This window comes from Hyla sarda, chromosome 8 (assembly GCF_029499605.1).
Source record: "Hyla sarda isolate aHylSar1 chromosome 8, aHylSar1.hap1, whole genome shotgun sequence".
In the NCBI taxonomy this organism is placed as follows: Eukaryota; Metazoa; Chordata; class Amphibia; order Anura; family Hylidae; genus Hyla; species Hyla sarda.
Window position 1 is genome coordinate 65,467,464 of NC_079196.1, and position 10,494 is coordinate 65,477,957.

Below are 10,494 nucleotides of genomic sequence, written 5' to 3' on the forward strand. Positions count from 1 at the left end.
CTGCCACCTCCAGGCTGTGCCATTCAGTCACTTTATGGTCTCCTCATGCTTCAGCCAACTCCAGGCTGTGTCATTCAGCCAACATATGGTCTCCTCATGCTGCCATCATCTCCACGCTGTGTCATTTAGCCACTATGTGGTCTCCTCATGCTGCCAACACCTCCACGCTGTGTGATTAAGCCACTATATTGTCTCCTCATTTTTCAGCAACATCCAAGCTGTCATTCAGCCACTATATGGTCTCCTCATGTTGCCAACACCTCCACGCTGTGTCATTCAGGCACTATATGGTCTCCGTATACTGATGCCACCTCCAGGTTTTGTCATTGTGCAGCTTTGCGGCAGTGATTCTAAAAGATGCCTGCAATCTGCATGTCATACTGAATAACAGTATTATTGTACACTCCATATGCGTGTTAGAACAAAGTAAAGTGTTATACACTCCTAGTGAGGCTTTCTGTAGCTCAGAAATAGCAGTTTTTAATATAGATTTGCCACGAATAAATTTGAATCAAAACAAATTTTTTTTAAAAATTCTGCAAATCAGCCGAATCTAAATTTTTAAGAGTTTGCTTATCTCTAGTCATCATACACTCCTATCATTCTGGATGTGCCTCCTTCTTGTTCTCTTCTTTTGGGGGTAAACAGTTGGGTCCTTTTGCAACTCAGTGCCCTATGATATGCTCTCTTCAATGTTTTGTTGGGGTAGCACCTATTTCACCTATTATAAGTCTTATTCACTATTCTGCGGTTTTATTTTGAATTTCTTCTATAGACGAACAGTTCCTGCGTATGTGCAGATATTGACCTGTCGGTATTCCCTGCTTCAGCGGGCGCGGGTGGCAGCTACTCCACTGAAGCAGGCAATTAGTGGCCGTCTGTTTGCCATGCACCATAGTCTGAACCATACCTTCATTTGTGATCCATATTTTTAGATCAAGGAACTCCAGCTGTTCCATGCTATTGGTGCTCGTGAACCTCAATCCTAACTGGTTACTATTCAATGCCTGTACAAAAGAATTGAACTCTGCCTGTGTAGATGACCAAATAATGAAGACATCATCTATGAATCTTAGCCACATTTGAATGTGGCAAGTCTATGATGACAGGGCTTCCCCAAATACCACTTGATCCTCCCAAGTGTATTGTAAGTGTATTATATTCTTCATATATACAATCAATATTCCTTTTATTTCATTGTCATTATTCCATTAAATAATTTTTTTCCTGTTTTTAATACATATATTTACACTATTATATACATATCCATTTTAGATATAATTTCATATTGCTCATATTCTCTCTTTTCCCCTCACCCCCTTTTTTATGTGACAGACTTTACATTGTCAGCTCGAGCCTGCAGTTACTGTTATAAACCCCCTCATCACATCCACCCCCTCCCCTTCTGAGGAGATACATACAGCTGCTTATCAGCTGTCCCCCCACTTGCAAATCACCTTAGACTCTGCCTTACTGCCTGTCAGCTGACTCTTATCTAGCTTCACCCCATAGCTTCAGACATCCTGCAGCTCATTCCCAGCACAGAGAACTTCTCTGCTTGCCTCCAACAATGTCTCCTGTCTCCTGCTTGACAGCTCCGTAACTTCATTTCAGTATATGTATATATACAGCATACAGTAATATATATACATATATATATATATATATATATATATATATATATATATATATATATATATCAACAACAAAAAACGTGGTCTCAAATGGCTGGAGGTGCTCAACCCCAAATGCAGTTGTACAAGGGTGCATTTATGCTGGGGAAGCAGATCCTGCTGTTGTAGTCCATTGCTAGGGGCAATCCCCAGCATAAAATGCATGCAATGGGGGATTCCTGCAGCAGACTACAAGTGCCACAATAGAATCCTACACCAGATAGACGGTGGGGATGTGTAACAATTAGGATAATACAGGAATTTGGTTGCACTATGTGGTAGATGTAAACAATTGCATTTTAGAATTGAAACTTTCAAGGCAGCATTAAGGTGCACATGTGAGGCCAGCAACTGCATGAGCCAACTTAGGTGGGGCTTATAGTCTGCCTCCCTCCTCCCATTGTATGTGTGCTCAGCCACACTGGAGGGTATCTGGGGGAGGCTGTGAGTCGGCCTAATTCTGCCATAATTGCCCACTGGCCCCTGTTTTGCTTATCACGCACAGTTAGCGTTAGGTCGCATGCCACTTGAGAAACCTTAGCGTTGGTGTGCGGTTCAGGTATGTCCTTCATACAAGGATATACTGGCTAATGTCTCAATTTTAACATCAGTGTTGAGGGTTAGCCAATGTCATTGTTTACATCTACCACATAGTGCACCCAAATTCCTGTAGTATATATATATATATATATATATATATATATATATATATATATCCCTATTGCTTCCAATTCATCCCTATTGTCTATAACTACTGTGATATTGTTATATAGGAATTCTGAATGTTTCATTAATGTATTAAATTAATTAATAGTGTAATGAATTAATAAATTATTAATATATTAAATAGGTTTGTTAATTTCAATTTCATATATATATATATATATATATATATATATATATATACACACACACATTGATAGAAATTCATTGATAATGATTATTTTATATAAATTATTAATTATCATTATATTAATATATTCATTTATTTAAATTCAAATAGAGAAAACAGACATGGTCGCACATCCACAATTTGTATTTTGATCTACTTGCTACATTTAGATCAAACTACTAGCCCACTCGCCACATCAAGGCCCCCTATTTAGAGTGGGTCCCTAACGTCCCTAGCATAAAATGGCTTAGCACTGGGCGGCGACCACCACCGCCGCAACACCAGGATTAGACAAACCATGTCACTTGCAGAAATAGATGTTTCTATTTTGGGTGCACATTCTACTAGAAGTGCCATGTCCACCAAAGTCATCCAAGCAGGAGAATCATTGGCTGATATACTTAAAAGGGTACTCAGCTGCTCAGTGTTTGGAAAAACTATTCCGAACGCTGGAGCCAGCGCCAGGAGATTGTGAAGTCATAACCATGCCCCCTCATGATGGCGCGCCCCGCCCCCTCAAAGCAAGTCTATGGAAGGTGGCGTGATGGCTATTTGTTCCAAACGCTGAGCAGTGGAGTACCCCTATAAGGACGCAAATTGGTCTTCCGAGTTCACATTTAAGACTTTTGATTTCAGACCAGGTTCACATGTGACTATGACTTTAGTCTAATAGATTTAGTTATTTTAATTAGTAATTATTATTGTTATGCCTTTACTTCTTTTTCTGTATAAGCTTTAAACATGCATAATGTGAAGCCTCCAGTCTTGTAATTTTCCTACCTTTAGTGACAAAAATATAGATTTTATTAAAGACAGGAGATGAACATTATCCCACCCATGTGAACCCATCGCTCTCACTTGTTTTCTCTTTTATTTCAGTCTAATCTGTTGTTGGATTTCTCCTGTGGAATCTCATCTCATCACACCATCGTTTCCTGTTAGACATCTGAGTTTATTTCCAGACTTTTCAGTTTTCATCTACATCAGAGGATAGTTTATGCAGTCTTCAGTTGATCTTCAATCAATTGCTGATAGTTATTAGTTCCAGTTATGGTTTCTACCATTTATATTCAATACCAGCAAAGAAAGAGGAATGGTTTTGCCTGATTGACTGTGATATCTACTTGGACCGTACCATTATAGATTTGATGCACCTAATTTACATATCAAAACTTTTTTCTTGTTATTAACTCTTTGTTTACTGCTATAAATGTAACCCCTTAACGACCATGGACATAAATGTACGTCCTGGCTTGGCGGTACTTCGTGCACCAGGACGTACTTTTACGTCCTGTGTATGACCGCGAGCAAAAGAGCGGTGCTCACGTCATACACGGCAAGGTCTGGTATTGGGGACCCGCCGTAATGGGTGACATCCGCGATTGCACGGATGTCCGCCATTAACCCCTCAGATGCCGTGATCAGTACAGATCACGGCATCTGTGGCAATGCGCGTATTAAAATAGATGATCGGATCGCCCTCACCTACCTCTGTCCGTTTCCCAGCATCTTCTGCTCTGGTCTGAGATCAGACGCCGTCCGCTCAGGAGACGCGTGTGAGCAGCCGGCTAACAGTTCGGCTCCCCGCCACTGCGGGTAACACACGTCCCTGGAGCTTTCTATTCGCAATTAGGACGCCGCAACCGTGAGTGTTGTTCCTTTTGTTTACAGGCATGTGCACCGTGATTTAGGAGTTAGCCAGAACAAATGGCATTTTCTTTCCTTTTCCTTCACAGGTGTCGTACTATGCCTCTGATAGAACCGTGAGTGCATGCATATATTTGTTACAGGCACCATACAGTCCGGACATGGTATACTGAACGGTATTTCTTTTTATGTGTTTATTTGCAGGTGGACCCGGTCTATTGGGTTAAGGAAGAACTCCATCTTCTGAGCCCAAATATTTATGGGCTCAGATACTTTTATTGTCTACTATTATGAGATATGTACCACTTGTTTAGCCCCTGAGGAGGTCACATGTTACAGTGTGCTGAAACGCGTAGGGCATTGTGGTTTTTCCAAAACATAGAGAGCCTATTACGGGCATCTATGTACTGTTGTGTACATTATCCTAATATTTTGGGAGCCCTCTCCCCATCTGTTATATTTTAGCAGATTATATCAGGCGTCTATTCGGTTTGTGCACTTCTCATCTGAGTGCTACAAACAACAATACTGCATCACATGCATTATATTTCTTAATTACCATTATTAAAAGCTAAGTTTTATATGCACCTCCCCCCCCCTCTTTACTATATTTAGTTTGGGAGATTACATATACGGGTTAGTAGATACCCCTATAAATCTATTACTAATCTCATTTGATTTGATATTGGCTATGGCTAGCCTGGTTACCAGTACACCCAATTTGGATGATTGGATCAGTGAGGCGCGTGATGTTTTCTCGGATAAAACTTTAGTACAATCCAAATATACCCCCTCTCTCAAAGCTGCGTTTCGTGAATTGACACAGTGTCATAAATCTTATATTATCAGTTTTTGGGAGGTTCAGAGTTTCGAATCTTATATTCAAAACAAAATTGTACCCCGCGGGTTGCGTATACCCATTTTGCCCTCCATTAGACTACGTACACCAGAGGTCTTAAAGAAGTGGGAGGAGGAGGCAACTACCTGCTCAGTTAGGTTTTTACAAATACTACTTGAGGAGGAGAAAAGAATCTTGGAGATCTCTGGCAAAAAATTGAAAGAGCAACAAGAGATAGCTGCCAAATTTAAAGGAGAACCTGATTTTGTGACAAAGGAGACCCAGTTACAGAACACCATAGAAAGGTTCTGCTATCACCTAAAAGAGCGTAAACATACTCAGTTTGTCAGAGATCTCCAGGATTTTAGGGACAACAGGGCCTACCAGGTCCTGGAAAAGACACATCCCCATAGAGACAGTGAAATAGAACCCTCCTCCTCGGAAACAGATACCTCAGATAGGGAGAAGGGCAAAAGTGATAGGGGGAGAGGTAGGGGTAGAGGCAGACCCCATAATCGAGGCAAGAACCGCCATAGAGCCACAATACGTAATCAACAATATAATCAGGCATGTGGCCCCTCCTCGGCGCCCTTCTCTTCCTCTCCTCAGTCACATTTTTTAGAGGGGGAGAATCCTTACCTCTTGCGCCCTACCACGGGACGGGGAAGATCACAGAACTGAAAGGTTCCAAAGGCCCTCAAATAATTAATCTATCAGACCATGTCCTCAATGAGTTCCAGGTGGCCGTACTCAATAAGGGTTTGTCCTTTGTCCCTACGGTGGAATTTGATGCATTTACATGGACAAAGGACATTAGTCTATTTACACGTAAACTTAACTGGCAAAAATTTCATAAAGACCTTGAGAGAAAAAAGAGTGCGGTCATGGGGATCTCAGTTGAGGACCTAGCAACAGTTAATGAACTTGCGGACCTATTTGAGTCTGGTGAGAGAGATAGGGGTTTGGGACCATTTACGGACCTTAAACCAAAGAGTAAAGCACAGCCACCGGTAGGTGAAACCTCTTGCATTGAGATATTCAAGGAACTAGTCTTGCGTGATCTTAAATATCTAACTTCCGAAAAAAGTAATGTCAGAAATAATTTCTCCAAAAAAGAAAAAATGGCTATGAGGGATCTCACAGACAATATGGAGATTGTGATCAAACCCTCCGATAAAGGGGGGAATATAGTCATCATGAATAGAAACCTGTATAAAGAGATGTGTTACAAAATCTTAAAAGATAGGGATTCCTACTAGATACTGCAAGAGGATCCAACATCTAAATATAGGCAGGAATTGATGACTATTTTGGATGAAGCCAAGACAGACGGCCTTATTAGCGATGGGGAATATAGATATTTGACACCTGATGCTCCCGTTACTCCCACGTTCTATGCACTGCCAAAAATTCACAAGGGCACTTCCCCACTGAAAGGGCGTCCAATCGTCTCGGGGATTGGTGGCATTTCGCAGAACGTTGGAGTCTAAGTGGACAAGGTTCTTAGAGATTTCGTCACTGCCCTTCCTTCATTTACACGAGATACGATGGACCTTATGTCCAAATTAGAAGGCATTGTAGTGGATAAGGATGTGTTGTTGGGAGGAATAGATGTCGAGGCATTATATTCCTCCATCCCACACGAACAGGGGATGAAGGCCGTGACGTATTATCTCTCCACTAGGGGAATTTACCTACACAATCATAACAATCTTATCATCAGATTGATGGAGTTCATACTATTACACAATTACTTTCTCTTCGACGGACGCTTCTACCACCAGCTTAAAGGGACTGCCATGGGCAGTCCCTGTGCACCAACTTATGCTAACATCTTCTTAGGCTGGTGGGAGACCACTGTCGCGTTCGTGGAAGAGAAAGAAAGGTACCTGGAGTATGTCCCTTTCTGGACACGATATATAGACGACGTGTTCGTCCTATGGACAGGTACAGAACAAGACTTCAAACAATTTATGCACTCCATCAATAATAATGAGGTAGGTCTCAAATTTACTTACACCTTGAGCCCCTCACACTTAGACTTTCTGGATGTTACTATCCGAAAGGATGATTCAGGTGATTTGACTACTAATGTGTTCCGTAAAGCCACTGCAACGAACAACCTCCTGAGGTGGGAGAGTTGCCATCCGGGCCCCCTTAAAAAGGGGATCCCTAAAGGGCAATACCTCCGCCTCAGGAGGAACTGTTCGGAGATATGTACCACTTGTTTAGCCCCTGAGGAGGTCACATGTTACAGTGTGCTGAAACGCGTAGGGCATTGTGGTTTTTCCAAAACATAGAGAGCCTATTACGGGCATCTATGTACTGTTGTGTACATTATCCTAATATTGTGGGAGCCCTCTCCCCATCTGTTATATTTTAGCAGATTATATCAGGCGTCTATTTGGTTTGTGCACTTCTCATCTGAGTGCTACAAACAACAATACTGCATCACATGCATTATATTTCTTAATTACCATTATTAAAAGCTAAGTTTTATATGCACCTCCCCCCCCTCTTTACTGGTCTGAGATCGAGCAGACCAGAGCAGAAGATGACAGATAATACTGTTTGCTATAGATAGTCCCCTATCGAGACATAAAAAGTGTTAAAAAAAAACTTGAAAAAAAAAAAAGGTGAAAAAAAAATAAAAATGAAAATTGTCAGTTTTTCCCATTTTACCCCCAAAAAGCTTAATTTTTTAAAATTAACATATTTGGTATCAACGCGTGCGTAATTGTCCGAACTATCAAAATATAAGGTTAATGATCCCGTATATACTATCAAAAACATGAATACAAAGTGATCAAACAGTTCAATCAAAACAAAAATGGTACCAATAAAAACTTCAGATCACGGTGCAAAATGTGAGCCCTCACCTTCTTTTGGTGCTTTTCTTGTCAAACTTGAAGGACTGTAATAATCAGCATTGTTCATTGGTTGGCTCATCTATGGTATATTTGAAATGTAGTAACTGATGTATCTGTCCTAGTGTTATACAAAGGAGACATCTCGGCTTGAGGATGTTAATTGCCCCTGTCTATTTCCAATCTCAAAGTGTCATACATAGTAATAGTCAATGTATCAAAAGGTGCTGAAGGTGGGGGTAATTTGTCTTCTGTGTCTGACAATTGGACTACTCTTGCAATATATCTGAGAAAGATTTTTATAATTTTTTTTATTTGGGGGGGGGGGGGGGGGGTAGAGCTAATGTAGAAAATTACTGTGCTTCCTGTCTTACAAACAGGTAGTGCAGCTGACACTGATGACAACCATACTTACCTGATCCTGTTCCGTGCTCAGATTCTCCGGCTATCTTCTTCTGTATCTTCTCCTCTGCGGCCAACTTGGAGCTTGGGTGGAGCTTCGTGGCGTCACTGCTCCTGCTTCTCTGCTGGGTCCTGCTGCTAGCAAACAGCAGCGATGATGTCACAAAGCTTTGCCCATGCTCCAAGTTGGCTCCAGAATGGAAGATACCAAATAAGAGAACCAAATTTCCACTACTGCAGCGCTCCTAAATAGAGTCGGGGTTCTGTTCCAGAGAGCACGGGGGATCCCAGTGGTCTGACCTCCCCGCAATCAGCTACTTATACCCTTTCCTGTGGAAGAGATATATTTCACTGTACAACCCCTTTAAGGATCCCATAACCTTTAATTGTGAGGGGTGCAAGTTACTCTAGTTACATGCCTTATAGTGTAAAATATATACAATTATTTGCTCCTATATGGTAACTCACATTACTTTTCAATCATTCTATTCAATAGCATTTTTTGTGCTGCATCCTGTATTCTACATTACTTCCACACTATCACACTTGTTTACAGTAACCATGGATAATTAGCAATGTTGCAATCTGTTAAATCACACAGAGAGACTCTTACAAACAACCAAAAATAACAACCCAGATTCTTTCATCTTGGCTGCATATTGCATTTTTGCTATTTGTATTTCTCAAATACATCTATAAAATAAGAAAATGTGTATCATTCAAAACCAATGCCATTACATTTTATTTACCCCCTTCCCTCCACTTAGATGTTTCATTCCATTTTAGAATGATTTGCTAGATAAAAAATCCTTATCATGGCAAAGAGAGTTTATAAAATATTCAGAAATATAGAAGGAAAATGTAGTTCAGAAATTATTCACCTATACCTGATTTTAGCATAACTATATAACAATCTGTATAGAGTTATAGAGTTGTGGACACAGACAGTAGAGGGTCCCTGGGCTCTCCTCTAACCCATTATAAGGTACTTCCCTTAAGTCACTCTTAACAATCTGTATGTGGTCAGTAGGGATGTGCGAATCGAATCTGACAAATCCGAATTTGTTACGAATTTCAGGAAAAATTTGATTTGTAACGATTGAGAATAGCGCCGCGATTCGATCACGCAAATCGCTTCATTAAACTCCATTTAGTGTGGTCTAGGCTCCAGGGGCCGGGCATCTAAAATGGCGGATCCACATGTGAGGACATGGACCAAGAAATTCTGGGAAGGCAGGAAGGTGGGTAGGCAGGATGACCCTGAATCACATGCAGTCTATCAGCAGCCAGGCACCCCTGTGATGTCACAGCCAGGGCTCAAGTCCTGCAGGAAAGAGTGGGAACAGAGTTCCTTTACTTTTTCCACAGCAGGAACACTGGTCCCATTAGCAGGAGTACAGCAGGACCAGCCCTTGAGTGGAAACATTGGGTGAGTTCCCACACTTTTTTTTCTAGGACTTGACTCCTGGTCACAGCCCTATATAATCGGCAGCCATCTGGCGGCCAGTCACATCAGTGTTCTATTACAGAGAGAGAGGGACAGACAGCAGTGTGTATTGCACAGAAAAGCATTTTTACAGCAGTGATTCACCTCCCAGTCCCATAAGCATTGTATTGCTGATGAGGACATGGTGCAAGGAATCCTGGGAAGGCGGGAAGGGAAGGCGGTTGGCGGGATGACCCTGAATCACATGCAGCATCCAGCCTATCAGCAGCCAGCCACCCCTGTGATGTCACAGCCCTATATAATCAGCAGCCATATTGCGGCCAGTCACATCAGCGTTCTATTACAGAGAGAGAGAGGGACAGACAGCAGTGTGTGTTGCACAGAAAAGATTTTTTATAGTAGCGATTCACCCCTCAAGCCCAAATCCAGCCTAAAATCACTGAAGGGGAGTGAGATTAACAGAAAGAGTGCAATTTTGGGTGTAGTACACAATAACTGTGTGCTGCAGCACTGGTGTGTACAACAACTGAAAAGCTAATAGTAGCCAGCCAGTTAGGGTGAACAGAGCACTAAAAGTGTATTGTCCTCTATTAAGTGTAACCTGTGCGTACATCTAAGTGATGTACCATTTTATTACTGTTAAAGTCTTAACCCTTTAAGGACCCGTGGTTTTTCCGTTTTTGCATTTTCGTTTTTTCCACCTTACATTTAAAAAATCATTACTCTTT